The sequence below is a fragment of the Palaemon carinicauda genome, chromosome 30 (genome assembly GCF_036898095.1).
Source record: "Palaemon carinicauda isolate YSFRI2023 chromosome 30, ASM3689809v2, whole genome shotgun sequence".
NCBI lineage: Eukaryota > Metazoa > Arthropoda > Malacostraca > Decapoda > Palaemonidae > Palaemon > Palaemon carinicauda.
In genome coordinates this window covers 92,814,221-92,834,090 of record NC_090754.1, presented here as the reverse complement: position 1 = coordinate 92,834,090, position 19,870 = coordinate 92,814,221, and the positions used below count along the sequence as shown (strand labels likewise).

General features: G+C 44.9%; 1 protein-coding gene across 5 annotated transcripts in view; it reads right to left on the bottom strand.

Moving 5' to 3' along the window:
* LOC137623351 (selenoprotein N-like) overlaps window positions 1–19,870 on the bottom strand; it is a 153,237-nt gene that overhangs the window by 79,059 nt on the left and 54,308 nt on the right. The gene's annotated exons all lie outside the window — the stretch shown is intronic.

Here is a 19,870-nt window from a genome sequence, read left to right as displayed (position 1 = left end):
CCTCGCAATAAGGCTAATATGGGGGAAAGGGCTGTCAGTTATCGCCATTTGTCCGTTACATGGGAAATATTTTCCAACCCATAAAGTCAAGCAAACCATACCAAACTGTATACAAGACCATTATATATCCCCATCACCTAGGGTAACATAAAAACAAACAACCAGGACTAACACGCTTTCGTTTTTCATCCATGGATGACATAATTAAGCAATGAAATTTAAATGAAAATCATGAAAAAAGATCACTAAAAGCAGAGACTGAATCTAAACAAACTCATCATAGCACCAGAAACACTAGTGGGCCATCTGAGAACTATTACTTTCCCAATCAGGAAAATCAAACAAATAGCAAAAAGTTATATACAAGACTAATATATCTGTAAATGAATATGTAAATAAATGCAAATGACATTTCTGCATATAAGACAACCTTTAAATAAGATGATTCAGAAATCAGAGCAATTTTAATTACTGTAATCTACTTTATATATGTAGTATAAGATGACTGGTAAATTACAAATGTTTTTACTTATTTTACCTTAAAATTGTATAATACTGTAAATGAAATAAAGCAGTCTATATCATGTTTCTCCTGCATAAGATGCCCAAAAGGGAAACCATTGTTTTTATACGTTCCATCACTAATCACAAAAAACCCATAAGATGCCCAAAAGGGAAACCATTGTTTTTATACGTTCCATCACTAATCACAAAAAACCAACGCATCTACACACCCGAGTCATAATCAATGATACTGATTTAGTAAACTGTATGAAAACTGTTATTTATTATAAGATAGTTTGAATAAATTTGGAAACTGAGTTAGGAATAAGTGGAACCTCTACATACGATCTTAATTCGTTCCAGGAACTGCTTCGTATGTTAAAACAATCGTATGTTGAAGCAAATATTCCCATAAAAATACACTGTAATTTATATAATGCGTTCCACAGCCCAAAAACCTGTGAAAACTCCTTAATAAATTACTACATATAATTACAAATAACAATAACACAATTGCATATGAAATATAGATGTAAAAAAAATAATTATAAAGAAATAAAATAAAAAATGTTTTAATTGTCACTTTACCTTAGAGGCAGGCCAACGCACGTGTAAGAATTGCTACGCAGGAGGAACCCAGGAGGAGGCGGACGATCGGCGAGAAGGTAGAGATGGTGACTTTAAAAAAGTCGTCTTTCTATTTCTGTTTCTCTCTAAACAAAGCATTAATATGCTCTTTAAATAAATTCTCTCTCTCTCTCGCTCTTATTCTTCTTCACTGTTAGTGTTAGAGATGTCTATTAATTTTTTCTGAGAGAGAGAGAGAGAGAGAGAGAGAGAGAGAGAGAGATTAAACAAAAATGTGTTTAGAGTACATATGATTTTCAAGTGTCAATGAGTTGAAAGACAATTAAATGTAACTAAAAAAAGCAATATCAGCGAATCTGAGTTCCTTTATTAACTAAAACAAATATAGATGCAAACACACTCGTGTGCGTATGCACGAACACACACACAGGTGTAGGAATTGCTACTCAGGAGGAGACACGATCAGCGAGGAGGTAGAGATGGTGACTGCGATAACGTACCGTAACTTACACTACGGAAATTTTAATCTAACTTAGCTTATTTATTTTTTTTTATTTTCATATGTCATATTTTTTACATTTTTTTTCTTTTTCATTTTCTATTTTCACCACTTTCAGTGATGAGTTACGGTACGTTATCGCAGTCACCATCTCTACCTCCTCCCTGACCGTCTGTTTCCTACTGCGTAGCAATTCCTACACCTGAGTGCGTGTTTGTGCATAAGTACACGAGTGTATTTGTATCTATATTTGTTTTAGTTAATAAAGGAATTCAGATTCCCTGATATTACTTTCTTAGTTACATTTAATTATCTTCCAACTCGTTGATCATATGTACTCTAAACACAATTTTGTTTAATCTCTCTCTCTCAGAAATAAATTAATGGACGTCTCTAAACCCCCAAATTTTAAGTAATTTGTATTTTTCCTAACAGTACTTACCTCGAACTACTTTCTTAGGAGTATCTGGGATCTCCTCCCAACCGACCAGAGTTTTGTGCAGTTTACCCTACTCCCGTTTTCTATGAGGGGCAACCTCAGGTGGTGATATGTGCCCTGAGGCGACCCCGGGTCAGAGAGCAAGCTTGCTCAGGTCTAAATCCCCAGTAAGTTCTTGATAGCTTAGGTTTCTATGAAGTCCAGCAAGGCACTCGGGGAAGGATGGGTGGGCCATTACCCGAAAGTAGTTCGAGGTAAGTACTGTTAGGAAAAATACAAATTACTTAAAATTTGTGATTTGTTCCAACACCGAGTACTTACCTCGAACTACTTTCTTAGGAGACTTATACCTTAGGAGGTGGGAGTGTCCTTCATGACCTAGAGACTATGAGAAGAATATAAGAGGAACCTAAATAGGAGACTAGGTTCTGCTGACCCCAAGGAAAACATGAGAGAATAGGGAAACTACGCAAAAACCCATCTTAGTGTCTAAGTAACTCACCTCTGCAAGAAATCCTAGGAGACATGTCCTTCCAACGATAGTGTATCCCATGGCAGTTTCAGGGGACTACTGGAGTCATTTTGGTAAGGGAGCAGGGGAAGGAAGAACAAGGGGGGGTTAAGGAAGGAACCTGTGTCTCTTGGACTTACTACCCGCGGTTGTCACTGGGGCTACACCTTTAAACCGTTTGGAGCGCGGAAATGACGGGACCTATCGAGAACCCGTCTAGGGACTTCCTCGAGTAGTCCTTCAAGTAGTGAGCTGTGAAAGTCGTCTGGCTAGACCAAGTACCTGCCCTCAGGATCTGGCCCACTGCCATATTTTTCTCAAATGCCAATGAAGTACTTAGACCCCTAATGTCATGGGGTCTGGGCTTTCCTGGAAGGGGGACCCCTGCACTACTGCAGGCCCTGACAATCACCTGCCGTAGCCAGAAGGAGATAGTATTCTTGGAGACTGGCTTCTTCACTAGTCCCGAGGAGACGAACAGACTCTTGATCTCGGGTCAAAGTCTGGCTGTCCTCTTTAAGTATTTTTGTACTGCCCTGACAGGGCACAGCAGCAAGTCCCTCGAGTTGTCCGATTGAGGAATTGCCGGCACTGAGAACCCTTCAAACTTGGGATCCCAAACGGCTGGATTCTGAGTCTTTGCCACGAAGGATGGGACGAACCTGAAGATAGCCTCACGCCAACCCTTCGAGTGTGATTCCTCGTACGATAGTCAGTGCAACTCCCCTACCCGTTGTGCTGATGCCAGAGCTAACAGAAAAACTGTCTTGAGGGTGAGTTCCTTGTCCAAGATGTTCTTTTAGGGGTTCGAAGGGAGGTTCTAACAGCATCTTCAGGACTCTAGCTACGTCCCACAGGGGCACCCTACTGGCTTGAGGGGGGCACAATTGTTTGAAGCTACTGATGAGCATCGAGATATGTCTGGAGACACCCAGGTCGATGCCCTTCAGGAGGAAGACTTGACCCAGAGCTGCCCGGACTCCTTTGATGGCTGGGATGGACATGTTTACCTCGTCCCTGAGATAGACTAGGAAGTCCGCTATCTCTGGAACGGAGGCCCTCAATGGTTTGATGTTCCTTGAGACGCACCACTTAGTGAATGTGGCCCACTTTGCCTGGTATACTGCAGCTGATGAACGCCTCAGATACCCTGACATCCTTGCTGCCGTTCTTGAAGAATATCCTTCCTTCCTCAGGAGACGCTCAATAACCTCCACACGTGAAGGCGGAGGGACTGAGGGTTCTCGGGGAACCTTTGAAAATGGGGCTGACGGAGAAGGTCTGGCCTGTCCTGAAGGGGCCAAGGTGGAAGGCGCGCCAGTTCCTTTAGATCCACGAACCACTCTCTCTCCGGTCACCAGGCCGCTACCAAAGTCATCCACAGGTTGTCCGCTCGCCTCACCCTGTTGAGGACCTGTCTGAGCATCCCGAAGGGAAGAAAGGCGTAGACGTCGAGGTTGTCCCAAGGGTGCTGGAAGTCGTCCTCGAACGCCGCTTCTGGATCTGGCACAGGAGAACAAAACACGGGGAGCTGTGCATTCAGTCTCGTTGCGAAGAGGTCCAACACTGGTGATCCCCATTTTTGAATGAGGGTCTTGGCCACTTTCGGGTGCAAGGACCATTCGGATCCTACTACTTGACCCATTCTGCTGAGGCCGTCGGCCAGGACGTTTCTCTTCCCTGGAATGAACCTTGCTGAGATCTTGATATGTTCCCCTTCGGCCCATTCCAGCAGTCCCAACGTGAGGACGCACAACTCCTTCGATTTTAGTCCTCTTTGTTCCTTTATGTAGGCCATCACCGTGGCGTTGTCGCACATCAGTGCCACGGTGTTTCCCCGGAGCTGATGGACGAACTCTAGGCACGCTCTTTGCACTACCATCATCTCTTTCACTGTACGTTTATGTGCTGGTTTTTCTCTTCGTCCGTCCAACTTCCTCTTGCTGTCCTACCGAGGATGCGTCCGTGAACAGAAGCATCTCCGGAGGGTCGGTTGCGAAGGGCATTCCCTTGAGGGTGTTCGATTTGGCGATCCACCACTCTAGGACCTCCTTCGTCTCCGGGAACACCGGGACCACCTTGTGGGGGGAGTCTCTCTGGTCCCAAGTCTCCTTCAGGTTCCATTGGACTCCCCTGAGTTTGAGTCTCCCCTGGGGGACTAGCTTCTCCAACGACACAAGGTGGCCTATCAGTCTTTGCCAGTCCTTGGCTCTCCTGGGCTGGTCCGACAGGAAGGGCCGGAGGATCTGGTCCAAGTTGTCCAGTCTCTCCGCGGAAGGGAAAGCTCTCGCCAACTGGGAGTCCAGGACCATTCTGAGGTAGGTCATCCTGGTGGAGGGTATCAGTTGGGATTTCTCTTAGGTTGATGATGATACCCAGGACGTTGCAGAACCGCAGGAGCTTCGCGCCTTGTTCCCTCAGTACTTCCCCTGAGGCTGAAAGCAACAACCAGTCGTCCAGGTACCGAATCAGGCGGATGCCCTGTTCATGTGCCCAGGCCTGAGACTGTTGTGAAGACCCTCGTGAAGACCTGAGGGACTGTGGACAGACCGAGGCAGAGGGTCTTGAACTGCAACGCTTGGGCACCCCATTTTACCCATAGGTACTTCCTGCTGGAGGGGTGAACAGGGATATGGAAGTGCACGTCCTTGAGGTCTATGGACATCATGAAGTCCCCCTCCCTCAAGGCTGCTAGGACCAACTTCGGGGTGTCCATCTTGAAGTCGGTCTTGCACACGAACTTGTTGAGGGCTGAGAGGTCTATGACTGGTCTCCAGCCCCCTGTCGCTTTCTCCACCAGGAAGAGTCTGCTGTAGAACCCCGGGCCCAGGTTCTTGACTTGTTCTATCGTCCCTTTCGCCAGCATTGCAGAGACCTCCTCTTGTAGGGCCATCCTTCTCAAGGGGTCCTTGGGTGCCAACCACTCTGCCTGTTGATCTGGCATTAGAGGTGGGGGTCCGCCAGGAAGGGCAACCTGTACCCTTCTTTCAGGACTGCTACGGTCCATGGATCTGCTCCGTGGTCTCTCCATGCTTGCCAAGAATGTTTGAGGCATCCCCCCACCTGAGGCTTCAGCAGGAGTAGGGGGCCTCTCTCCCTATCTCCTTCTAGAGGCGCGGCCTGAACGACCTCTTCTGGCTGTTGCGTAGGAAGGTCTGTTCCTCTACGAGAGGGCTGAGAAGACTGAGGCCAGGCCGTAGTAGGGGGCGTCTCTCCTGGGTTGACTAGGTGAGGCACGAGGAGGATGGGAGGCGTCGGAGGGTGCCCTTCTATGGGTAGGTCTTCTCGCTGGAGGGGGTCTGGAGTCTCCCTTATCCTTCAGCTTCCTGACCCTCTCTACCGTCTCTTCCACTGCCTTAAGGGGAAAAACTGAGTCATCCCACAGGGGTAGGCTCCTCAGGGACCTCGCTTCTCTGTCGGGGAGCCTCCTTACGAGCTTGTTGAGCACCGTATCCCTTTTTCGCAGAACCCAATTGGCGGCCTGCGCGATTAATTGATATGAGAGAAACTTAAGGGCTTTACCTCCCGAGCTAATCAGCTCCTTCAGTAAGGCCTGGTTCTCCGGGATAGTGAGGTTGTAGGAGGACTGGAAGCCTACCAGCGTGGAGGCCCACCAATCCAGCCAGGAGGAGATGTTCACCAGGTCCTTGGCTATATCCTCCATCATGGCAGCTTCTGAAGGGGAGACACAGATCGGGGCGGTAGTAGCCCTCTCTTCAGCTGCTCCTTGCCCCAGGATGGCAATTGCAGGTTCCACAGTACAGGGACCCGCGCGATGCCCTTCAGGAAGGTAAAACCTGCTCTGGGATTTTAGGCCTTGAAGAAGCTTGGAGGAACTCTGGGTCTTGGGGGCTTCTGCATGGTTGACCACGATCTTGTCCACGTGGGCCCTACCCAGCCTAACATCCCTAGCCAAAGGAAGGCTAGCGAGGGTCTCTGCTGCACAGGGGCATCCACCAGCCTGCTGAGGCTCGAGAGCCAAACTTCGTCGGAGGAGGGCTCGGGTTCGTCCAGCCTGTGATGCCTGCGAATGAGTCCTATCACCCTCCTGTAGGCCGAAACTTCTGCTGCTGAACCTTCCCCATTGTCGTCCATCTCCTCTGTAGGACGTTCCGCTGCCTGTGACGGAGGTCGCCGCGCGGGAGGGAGGAAACATCTTGGACTGGTTCAACTTCGGCGGCTCAGGGCAAAGGAGGGGCATCGCCGTAGGGACGGAGGCCTCCGTCCTGGACCTATCCCTGCTTACGGAGGTCCAGGTAGAAGCGGGCTTGCTCGTCGAAGGGAGTTGCTTGTCTCGTTCCTGCCGACTCGACGTTGACTTAGAGGTCGGGACGCGGCTGCCAGACCGAAGGGGTGACTCTCTCCGCTGGGTGGATGGAGTCGGAACCTTCGTGGACTTATGCCTGTCCGCTGGGACCTGAATAGACGACTCCCTCCGTCAATCGTATCTGCCGCTGGATACGTACCTTCCTGGTGAGCGAGCCGTTGGGAGCCAGTTCGAGGGGCCCGGAACTGCTGACATCTCTATAAGTTTGCTACGAGGGATGACGACTCATTCTTCCCCCAGGGAGTCACTTCTCCTAAACTTTCTCCTGGGGGATCTAGAGCGCCTACCCCCGTGGCGGGATCTGGAGCGGGAGAGAGAACGAGAACGTCTCCTGCGGGACCTCTCACGACGTCTCCTATGGTCCCTTGGGGCTCCGTCTTCCGAGGAGCAAGAGTAAGCTTCGACCGAGGAGCCCGACGACTTGCATGTTCTCGCCGGTGGGCCCGACTCATGCCGCGTTGTAGATGGGTCCACGCGTCGCTCGATGGAAGAAGAGGGCTGCAGGAAGACGCACGGAAACGTAGCTGAAGGTGCTGGAGGGGAGCGTGGGAGTTCCTCGATGGGGGACCAGGTTTCAAAACCTTTCTCTATCCTCAACAGAGACCTGAAGGGCGTTTTCGGCGGCACCCACGCGATGGAGTCCGACAACGGCGAGTCTTCCTTCTCGGCGCAACCCTCGGCTGCGAAAGCACCTGAAAAATACGCCCACGAGGCGGGAGAAGAGGTAGGCCACAACGCCACTATCCTGTGAATCAGACTCCTGGGGAAGGGCCACAAGCTTCTTCCCCGCAACCAACTTACCTCGTCCCCTACTCTGGGTAGGGGAAGGCGGCAGCGAGGCTCTGTCTGACGCAACGCCCGGCGAAGCAAGAGGAGAAGAGACGCTCGGCTTCTTAGGTGATCTCTTCGACGCCTTCTTCTTTTTGGTACCGTAACGCACCCACTGCACCACGTTCCAGGACTTGCACTCCGGACACGTGGCTGTAGGGGAACACACACTACCCCTACACGAAGAACACAAGGAGTGCGGGTCAACTTCAGGTTTCGACAGGAAAGCACCACACGATTTACAGGCCATAGGCCCAGGACAACGGCGGGGATGCTCCATTATGCAATAGTAAAGCACCGCGAGACACAGGAACACGAGGGAAAGGATAAGGGGAAACACAAAGGTACCACGTGGGAACCGCGTGAGACACAAAGGGGTCGGACTGGATAAGGAGAGCGTCGAGATGTTATCACAATGCGACCAGAGAACTTACTGGGGATCAAGACCTGAGCAAGCATGCTCTCTGACCCGGGGTCGCCTCAGGGCGCGTATCACACCACCTGAGGTTGCCCCTCATAGAAAACGGGACTAGGGTAAACTACATAAAACTCTGGTCGGTTGGGAGGAGATCCCAGATACTCCTAAGAAAGTAGTTTGAGGTAAGTACTCGGTGTTGGAACAAACAGAGATTAAGAGCTAACACTGCACTCAAATCCATGAAAACTAATGTAGCACTGACAAATTGCTCAGAGACCATTTGTTGCAACAGGTGAATATCCCCACTTTCTTTCGATCCATCGCCCGAGAGCATTGTATGTGGGGAAGGCAGAAGAGTATTCCTTGCAGTAGTGCTACTGTGTCTGGGGTCTGAGAACTACTTCTCCTACAACTCTGGTAGTTTGAAAGGAATGCATGAAGGAATACATGGAGTTCCTGGGGAAATATCACAGAAGGTACTTGAATCACTCTGGAAACTAGAGTATGTCCTTCATATAAGAAGGGGTGCCTGTTATTCCTTTCTCAGGTGTAACAAGGAAGGGGAGAGCACGACTAGAGGACCGGACATGTTTGTCATGGATGATCGCTTCAATAGGAAGATGAGTGTACTCCACACGAGCATTGCAAACCAGCACAATCTCGCCAACCACCGAAGTAAGGCGAATAGGTACAGTGGGGTGTGTCACTAAATTAGTGATCCCCAGTGAGCCAGATTGCTGAACAACAGAATGGCGAGGTGTGCAAAGGAAAGGCAAGGATCGGAAATTACCTTTATAGGTGTACGCAAGTAAGGTGTTGAGCAGCTGTGCTTGCTGCCTCGCTGCCAGAGTAAACAGCGATGGCGAGTGAGTGCTTGCTACTGAGGTAGAGGGCTTCTGTGTTAAGCGCAATACCAAATTGTGTATTTGCTATGAGGTTGGTGAGCGACCGAGATTGTGCACAGACCTTCGTCAGGCAGAGGAGCATGCCTATCCACCTCCTTGCTAGTGCTCAGTGAATGGGTGTGCAACTATCCTTCACAAGACTAGGGTCTGCTTCCACGTGCCAAAACAGCATGGACCAAAGCACTCTTACTTGCTATGCTTCCTGCAGAAGAATGGCGAGTAGACTTATGAGCTACTACAGGAGGATGCATTCGCTTGTAAAGAGGCGAGTAAGGCAGCGGAAGACAGGTTGTACCAGCAACCCTCTTAGGAGAAAACTAATCTTCCCTACCAAATCATCAGAAACTGGAACGGACTCTGGACTACCTGGTCAGCCAACTACCCAATAGGTCAGCCAGCACCACCAAGGGATTGTGTCTGTTGACCAAACACAACCCCAAAGGGATGGAAGATTCAAATGAAACGAATAAGGATCATTTGACTCTCAAGCGAAAGACCAACTCTCATTGGAAAGCCTGAGGGGGGCAGAGGGGTTGCTCAGCAATAACAAGTAATCATTACACACCAATCACTGTTGAGTTATGTGATCGGATGCAAGCAACCGTTTCTGTAAAATGATATTTTCATAATAAAATAAATTTTTGAACATACTTACCCGCTGGTTATATAATAATAGCTTTATGCTTCTGTCCACGACAGAAATTCAAAATTCGCAGCAATCGCATAAATATGCCATTTATACATTAGCGCCACCACGCAGCTAGGTCGAATTATCCCTCCTAGTATCAGATTTTCCATGCCCATAGGTCTCTAGAGGGGAGGAGGGTGGGATTTTAAGTTATATAACCAGCTGGTAAGTATGTTCAAAAATTTATTTTATGAAAATATCATTTTTGAATATTTAAACTTACCCGCTGGTTATATAATAATAGCTGATTGACACCCTTGGTGGCGGGTCAGAGACAGCAACATTAATGGAATTTCACTTAAGAGTTTAAAACAAAACTAGCTTAAGGGTTCGTACTTATTAAGGAAGCTGACTTCAATGGTTCTCTGCATTAATAAGTCTGCTGTCCTTTGAGAACCAGCGATCCACCCAGGGGGCTGAAAAACTCTAGGAGCTGTCAAACGGTGAATAACCTCTATGTTGACAGGATCTCAACTAATACCCTTGTTCCGGGCGCTCTCAAGGAACAAATGACTACCTGACTAAGTCAAACATTGCGGAAGATTGTCTAACAATTTCCTCCAATCATGAAAATATATAAAAGTTCCAGGAGGGGAAAGGGGTACTAGGGATTAAGAGAGTGTAGTGGTAGATCCTTCACCTACTATGGCATTTGCTGTTACGAATGGACCCAAAGTGTAGCAGTCCTCATAAAGAGTCTGGACACGTTTTTAAATAAAGTAATGCAAATACAGATTACAATGAACCCTCGCTACTTCGCGGTTCGACCATCGCGGATTCACCACTTCGCGGATTTTTTCCATAACCCATATATATACAGTATATATATATATATATATATATATATATATATATATATATATATATATATATATGTATGCATGTATTTATGTATATATGTATGTATGTATATATGTAGGTATGTATATGTGTATACATATATATATATATATATATATATATATATATATATATATATATATATATATATATATATATATATATATATATATATATATATATATATATATATATATATATATATATATATATATATATATATATATCTAAAGTAGGAAGATGTGATGTAGTTCTAAGGGAAAAGTATGGGAAATATGTCTGGGTAATAAGCAAAGCTCTACCTCCAGTTTGTTTCTTCATTATGATCAGAGATAAACGTAAACAAAACATTGGTTGCCATTTTTTATCGTGCTTTTTAGCGTGTTTAGGAAACGCATGATATAAAATTGCCTTTAATATTTGTGCCTGTTTTAGTTTAGGGTACTGTAGTACATGCATTAAGTGTTCTGTACATTAAAGGGTAGTTTGTTAACAGTACTACGTATAAGGGAAGGTTTTAAAAGTCTGAATATACATGTTGAATAAATAGGTAAATATGGTGTCACTACTTCGCGGATTTTCACCTATCGCGGCCGCGTCTGGAACCTATCTACCGCGATAAACGAGGGTTCACTGTACTTCTCCAAAACGTTGTATTCATCATACTTTGCAGAGAACGATTTTGTTTAAAAGCCACAGCTCTAACTTCATGAGTCTTAACTTTCAGGAGCTTAAGATCTGCCTCACCACAGTGTGTGTGAGCTTCTTTAATTAAAAGTATTATGAAATATGATAAGGCGTTTTTAGACATAGGTAAAGCAGGCTTTTTGACTGCACACCAAAGAGCTTCTGAACTGCCTCTTACACCTTTAGTCCTGTCTAAATAGAACCTTAGTGCTCTAACAGGACAAAGAACCTTCCCCAGCTCCTCACCCACCAAATCAGAGAGGTTAGCAATTTCAAAAGATTTTGGCAATGGGTGAGAAGGACGTTCGTTTTTGGCTAGAAAATCAAGCTGCAGGGAGCATATAGCTTTGCCCTTTCTAAAGCCAATGTTTTTGCTAAAAGCATGAACTTAACTGACCCTTTTAGCTGTTGCTAAGCTTACTAAAAATAAAGTCTTTAAAGTCAGATCTTTAAAATAAGCAGAGTTCAAAGATTCAAATCTGTCACTCTTAGGAAATTTTAAAACTACGTCTAAATTCCAGGCTGGTGAATCCTGTTGACGTTTCTTAGAGGTTTCAAAGGATCTAAGGAGATCCTGAAGATACTTTGTTATTCGAGAGGTCTAAATGTCTATGCCTGAAGACCGCTGCTAACATACTCCTGTACCCTTTAATGGTTGAGGAGGAGAAATTGTGCCTTCTTTTAAGCTCTAAAAAGAAATCTGCAATTTGAGCTATAGAGGTACTGGATGAAGAAACTGAGTTTGTTTTACACCATGCTCTAAAAACTTCCCACTTGGATTGGTACACCCTAATAGTAGAAGTTCTTCTTGCTCTAGCAATAGCTTTGGTTGCTTCCTTCGAAAATCCTCTAGATCTTGCGAGTTTTTCGATAGTCTGAAAGCAGTTAGACGTAGAGCTGGGAGGTTTAGATGGTTTCTTGCCAAGTGGGGTTGTCTGAGAAGATCTATTCTCAATGGCAAGCTTCTTTGAACATCCACCATCCATTCCAGTACCTCTGTGAACCAACCTCTTGACGTCCAGAAGGGGGCTATTAACGTCAATCTGGTTCCCTCGTGAGACACAAACTTTTGTAGTACTCTGTGCAGCACTTTGAATGGAGGGAAAGCATACACATCTTGGTGTGACCAGTCCATCAGGAATGTGTCTATGTGTGACGCTTCGAGATCCGGAACTGGGGAGCAATAATTCTCTAGTCTTTTGGTTTTTCAAAGTTGCAAATAGATCTATAAGGGGGCGGCCCCAAATCTGCCCAAGTTTTTGCATACATCTAGATGCAGTGTCCACTCTGTGGGGAGAACTTGATTCCTCCTGCTGAGGCTGTCTGCCCTCACATTCTTTTACCCTTGAATGAATCTTGTCAACAGGGATATCTTTCTTTGATGTGCCAAAACGAGAAGAGGTTTGCTAACTCGTAAAGTGACCTCAAATGCGTTCCCCCTTGTTTCGCTATGTAGGCCAAAGCTGTGGTATTGTCTGCATTGATTTGTATTACTTTGTTCAGTACTAGCTTCTCGAACCCCTTGAGAGCCAACAGGACTGCTAACAGCTCCTTTTGATTGATGTGGAGACTTAGCTGTTGTTTTGTCCACAGACCTGAAATCTCTGACTTTCCTAGTGTTGCTCTCCACCAAGAGTCCGAGGCGTCGGAAAACAACACAAGGTCTGGGCTCTTTTGTTCCAAAGAGAGACCTTCCTAGAGCCTGTTTATGTTATTCCACCAATGAAAGCACTCTTTTATTGGTTCCGTAAGAGGAATGCTCTCCTTGTCGAGGCTGTCCTCTTTGCTCCAATGGCAATTGAGATGGAACTGAAGGGGTCGTAAATTTAGTTTCCCCAGACATACAAATTGTACTAGTGAAGAGAGGGTTCCCAGGAGACTCATCCACTCCCTCACAGAACAAAACTCCTTCTTTACAAAGGCGCAAAGACTTAGGAGAGCTAGCTGTATTCTTGCAGGTCATGGAAAAACCTGAAAAGTCAGACTGTGAATCTCCATCCCCAAATAAAGGATCTTCTGGGAAGGGATCAATTGAGACTTCTCTGAATTCATCAGAAGTCCTAGCTCCTCTGACAGACTCATTGTCAGACGCAAATCCTCCAGACAGCGATTGAGTGAGGGAGATCTTAGCAGCCAATCGTCCAAGTACAAGGAGGCTCTCATGCCAGCCTCGTCTGGGTGCTGAGTCATCTGAAGACAACGCTTTCACCTCACCTTTCCTATGATAAAGGTGAGAGACCTGTGAGGCGTCAAAAGGTATGCTCGAGCAGGCGACTGCTCAGGAGCTAAAGCCTCTCATTTCCTTTATTGTTCGATATTTTTTCTCTCCAGGAAAAGGGAGCTGGAGGAAGTTTCAAATCGACATTCCTTGGAAGAGGTCTAAGGATAGGAAACAACGATATGTCCTCACAGACGCACCCTCTATTTGATGGGGTGGTGCTTAGCCCTAAACAAAGAACTCAAAACTGGACAACGTCCTCCAATACATGGACCTTCCGGTAGCTTGAAGTTCGGATGGATGAGGAAGTAGAAGTAAGCATCTTGGAGATCTAAAGAGATCATCCAGTGGACCTTCATTACTGCTGCAAGCATATGAGTCTCCATAGAGAAGTTTTGTCCTCTGGACGTAGCTTGAACAGTATGTGACTGACGTTGGGCGTCACAGTTTGTTTGACGTTCGACGTCACGTTCAGCTTGACGCCTAATGTCGTGCTTAGCTGCCTAGCGATCGTCGCTGCACTTGGACGGTAAACGTTCGATGACACGCTTGGCCATTTGATGTCTGGTATCAAGAGAAGACACTCAATGGTATATAGAAGCCTTATCACATACATATATATATATATACCAAGGCACTTCCTCATGCTGTTCAAAATTAGCTAGCTGGTAGGCCGCCTGTGCGACAACGCGTCCTGAAAAGAATCATGATGAACCATCGCTTTGCTAACAGCAGGCAGATAAGACTGCATAACAGATGAGAGTCGTTGCTTCATGCCAGCAGCATAGTCCAACTAGGATCAACATTAGGTGACACCGGTGTAGAAAACTTTGATCGCAACTCGCCTTCCTCATCGCTTACATCATGCTCCGCATTTCAGCAGACGGAAAACAGTTTGGCGGAAGCGGCGGCACAAGATCCTTATCAGTCTGAACTAAAGCTTTGCCAACTTCTGACATCCTGACAGGCCGTATACAGCAAAAAAGGGGCACTGCCTTCCCTTACTAAAGCTCTAATGCACTTCCTGCTGTTGCAGCTGAACGTGTTGCTGCACCAACATCTGCAGTTAGGTTCTTTATGCTGCATGAGGATGCGCTAAAGCACTGCCCTATCAGCACTGTCTTTTTTACTTTGTTACTTTTCTCAGAATGATTTATTCTTAATTTATTCTCATAATTTATTTATTTCCATATTTCCTCTCCTTACTGAGCCATCTTTCACAAAAGGAGCTCCTAGGCTTATAGAATCTTGCTTTTCCAACTAGGGTTGTAGCTTCGCTAGTAATAATAATAAAATAATAAACAGAGACTCCTTTGCCGTCTTCCTTAGCGAAAAACTCTGAAGGCGGAACGAGGAGCAGCAGGTACAAAATAAAATGGAAACTCTTCAGAAAACTCCCATGAGTTTCTGAAAGTCACTCCCTTCCTCCTACAAGTTTCTAACCTAGGTAGAGATATCTTGTTTCCTAGGAGTCAACTCCTTAAGGTTCTGAATTCTGACCTCAATGCTTTAGAGGTTTAATTCTAGCTCTCCCAACCAAGAATTAGTTCAAGCAGGCCCTGATCTGAGAACATAATATTTTTCTAGTTAATATTTATTTCTTAATATAGCCCCTGGCGTAACAAAGTTTCAATGCCAGACGCTCATGGTCATGTAGACATCAAGTTCTACTTGATGTCATGCAAGCTCTTGACGCTCAGCGCCACGTGACTTTTAGAAGAATAATGCTTGCGATTAAAAATCGCTAGCAATCTAGACGCTCGGAGCTATGGCGATCGCGTCTAGTGAAAGCTAAATGACCAACGCTCTGTTGTTGTCACGCTCAGCTTGGCGCGAGGCGTCACGCTCAGCTTGGCGCGAGGCGTCACGCTCAGCTTGGCGCGAGGCATCACGCTCAGCTTGGCACGAGGCGTCACGTTAAGCTTGGCGCGAGGCAACATGCTCAGCTTAGTGCGAAGGGTCATGTTCAGCTTGGCGCGAGGCGTCACGTTCAGCTTGGCGCGAGGCGTCACGTTCAGCTTGGCGCGAGGCGCCATGCTCAGACACCTGGCGAGCGCCATCATGTTCAGCTGCTTTGGCACGTGCCATCAAGTTCAGCTCTTTTTAAGAGATAAGAACATTGAATACTAATTACCTGTCAAGAATTATTTCAATTTTGTTTTCAGCTTCGCGCCTGATCCGCGCAATCGTTTAAAGTTAGAAAACACTTTTACCTCACCTTACCTACGGCGAGGGCGAGCGTTCTGGGGATCGTCAACAGAAAACGCTAGAGGGGACTTCTGCTCGGGTCTTACAAGACGGTAAGTGCCAGGCTACACTTCTCGCTTCCCTTCGCCACTCGACTTTACTTCTCCCATGGGCCCGGGAGCTTGAAAGAGGTCTAAGGCTAGGATAACGACAGGTCCGAACAGAAGCACCCTCCACTCTATTGAATAAAATTCACTGCACTAATTTAGCACTAAAAATTTGCATTTTTGACTCTTTTGTATAAAACGAAAAGTATACACGCCTGTAGAGGGAGATCTTACTATTCTGTCAAGGGCTTGAATGGGAATGCAATAGTCACTGAGTCCCATATAAAATGTAACAAAATATTTAATAAAAAATATTAATATATTACATGAATAGATATAGGAAAAAAGAATATATCTATATATTTAAACCAACCCTTAATATTAAGGGGTTCCAATAAAAGATGAATAGTCACATTTAACAATTGGAACATTCATAAATATTATACAAAAAAATTTAGTATTCCAAAAACGAACAAGTAAACAACGATACAAAGAATCGTGTGACTACATCGATTATCATGAATACTATGTCGTATAAAAATTAACTGAACGCTAATTCTCTTTAATCTTTGTAAAAAGATTAGCTAAAGTAAAAATACTAAGAGGACCAATATAATTGGAAAATGACATATTCCTTTTATCTAATATAATTTAAAAACTTTAGTTTTTAAAGAAAAATGTACTTTTCATAAATATCGATACAAAGAGTAATACTGTAACGATAGACTGAGGACTGCGTAGCATAAATAAAAATGAACGCTAGATAATCTTTAAAACAGATCGAAGATTATCCAAAGAAAGCATACCAAAAGGACAAAAATTTTCTTAAAATAATATAATCCTTTTATTTTATATAACTAAATACTTTGTAAGATAGTATTAACTTATCATTCTTTGTAGAAAAAAAAAGAAAATGCAAGTCATACTCAAGCTTACGTCAAATGACTGACGTCATAGATGAGGCGAGATGTTTACCTATCGCCATATGCTTTCGTTAGTTAAAAATAGGTTAAACAAATTTTAATCCCACCTTTTACGCTATAACATAGCGATAAAATATCAAACAAAAACCTAATAAGCGAAAGCTCAAACCCAAAACGAGAGTACATCACCAAAATACTGCTAATATCCAGGTTAAAGACAAGTAAATTTGATTTCTATGTTGCCAGTATGACGGCAGAAAAAAATCTGATACTAGGAGGGATAGTTCAACCTAGCTCCGTGGTGGCGCTAGTGTATACCTGGCATATCTATGCGATTGCTGTGAGTTTTGAATTTCTGCCGTGGACAGAAGCATAAAGCTATTATTATATAACCAGCGGGTAAGTTTATATGTTTAAAATGGGTGGTGACCCCTGTTCTCCAACTGCCTTCGCTCCAATGGGAGTTGGTCCTGTATATCTCCTTACGGATCGGCAAACACCAGAGTAGCCAGTACTCCCAAGCAGTTCGATAAAACACCAGAGTAGCCAGTACTCTCTAGTGGATAATGGCATTACAGCAAACCTCCATAGTTGATTGCTGTCAAGTAAATTATGTTTCCGACAATCGGTAGCAATAAACTGCTTCCAAAAGACAGAAACGTACAATATCTTCCATCACATTTTTCAGTCAGGTAGTTGTGTGCATAAGTATGGTTACAGACCAGTAAACACAGACAGAAAATTTCCTCCGATCTTAAGGCAGTACTTTCCTGTGACGAGTATCCTGGGGCAGAACGTATATCCATGTGCAGGCCAGGTCTCAATCGATCATCGATAAATGTTCGCAAACAAGACCTTCTCCCTATAACAGGGATTCATTAGAAAAGCCAAATATGATCCGTCACTTTCAATTCCCGATCGGCAAAACTGGCATAAGTTCCAATTATTTCCTCCCAAGGGAACTGACTTGCTTATGCAAAGTTTCAGAGTCTAAGTACCTTTGATACTTAGATGTATGATCCAGAATGTTAGGAAGGACCTGATTGGGATGAAAGAAAAACCCACTTTAGGGCAGACTACCTATGTCTGGTTATGAGATGGTAGGAGGGCTATGAATAAGCTGAGTCTTCCCAAAGAATACAACTATTAACTGAGAAAGAGATCAAGGTTCCAATTTGTTTTTTTATGATGGCAACTGGCAAAGCGAACAGCCTTCGTTGGCATAGTAACTCACTTTCCCACATGCGGGCATGTCAAATCGTAAATTCCCTGACTCAGGGTAAGTGCTCATTCATGAGCCTTAATCGTGAATGCAACGAAGCACAAAATCACAACTTAAAAGGAATTATCGTTGACTAGCCGTAGCATTGTGAACATATTCGTGAGCATGTGTGCGCCCACAAAACGCACATGCAGCAAGCGAAGCGATCAGACCATTTTTGGAAGTAAGTGCTCGTCAGTCTGACAATCGGATCTGTAAGTAAATACTTGTTTGCTATCATTTATAAACATAAGCACAAGCTGATTCCATCAAGTCGGGAATATAGGCCTGATGGAATAATCTCAAAGGGTTATGTTTGACGGAATCGTTGTGCTCTAAAGGCATGATGGGTGAGGAAGAGATCGCAAGGGGTCAGAGATCAACATCATGTCAGTGCTCTGATGAGCTATCTATCCTGTAGGGAGGATAAACACAAAGGATTATGTTTCACGAGACTCGTCTTCTGAGTCTCATTGTGTCACAGAGTAACAATGGTAGGATACAACAGCTGCAAGCATGCCCATCTCCAGCAATAACCAGGCAAGATTATGTCAACCAAGACTAGTTGTGCCCTGGGGCAAAAATGGATTTTCATTATAAAATGAAATTTTATTGCATACTTACAGAACAATTATATAGCTGTAGATTCCCTACGACGGCAGACAATTGAATAAAAAATACCGCGGTGGCGCCGCCATCGCTGACGTAGGTGACGTCACCTCCCTCCACTCGGGGGAGCTACAGGTACAACTGTCCAGGTAACAACAATTCGTTCTGCCCAGCCATCCACTAGTGGGGAGGAGGGAGGGCTTTAATTAATAATTGTTTGGTAAGTATGCAATAAAATTTCATTTTATAATGAAAATCCATTTTTATTGCAGTGTCTTACCGAACAATTATATAGCTGATTACCCATTGGAAGGATGGGAGGGACTGTGGACGTAAGTTTTACTTCAACAATCGTATACGATTCTTGAAAATAAAGTACATCCAAAACCACTGTTAGTGCCTGTTGTACCTTATCTTGTAAGAGAGATACATCAGGAGAAAACTGCCTCTGGTCGGTGCTCATCTTACATAGTAGAAGGCTTGGAATATGACCAATGGGTGCCTCTACATGGAGTGGAAGATCCTCGTAGTCATGGTGTTCACCGCTGATAGAATGAAGATAAAAGAAAATATCGCCCTTGCCCTGGGCTAAGACCAGAAATAACCAACATGAAAAAACTGTCACCAACACCGAAATAAAAACCTTTACTCGCCAAAACTAACACTAAAATGATTGGTGAGTACTCCAGGTACATTGTACCCCCAGACTTCCCTTTAACTCGCCAACCTTGGTACAAGGTGAAACATAGGCTAACAGAGGGAACAACCCCCTATGTCGTTCCTCCCAACACCATGCCAGCTACCGACCGCGGACCGTGAAACTTACAATCTTCCAACACTTTCGATTTCTTTCAAATAATGCATAGCAAACACATATCTAGACCTCCCAAAGGGTACTTTGTAGGATAGCGGATAGCGACTAGTTGTGTCGAAAAGCGAGAGAAGTCGTTACCACTCGAACTTCGTGCGCTTTCACTCTCAATAAAGGAAACACTGCGTCATTAGCTAGAGAATGTGCTTCTACAATCAACTCTCTCAGAACACTCGGTTCTGCGGAGATAATATCTCAAAGACCGCACGGGACATGAGTCATTCTTCTTCTTCCTGGCCTATCAAGTCTGTCAGGTTTTTGAGAACAAATTTTTGTGGCCACAGATTAGAAAAGTTACGCGAATAATGTATGCGCGACGAATCGCAACATTATGCCGAAAGAATTTTGATCGTTGATTAACTGAAATATTTTCTTGAAAGAAAGCGAACATGTTCTCAAACAAAACATACAGTTAAAGAGGCAATCATTCCACCTATGGTTTACCCCTCCTCTGTATGTG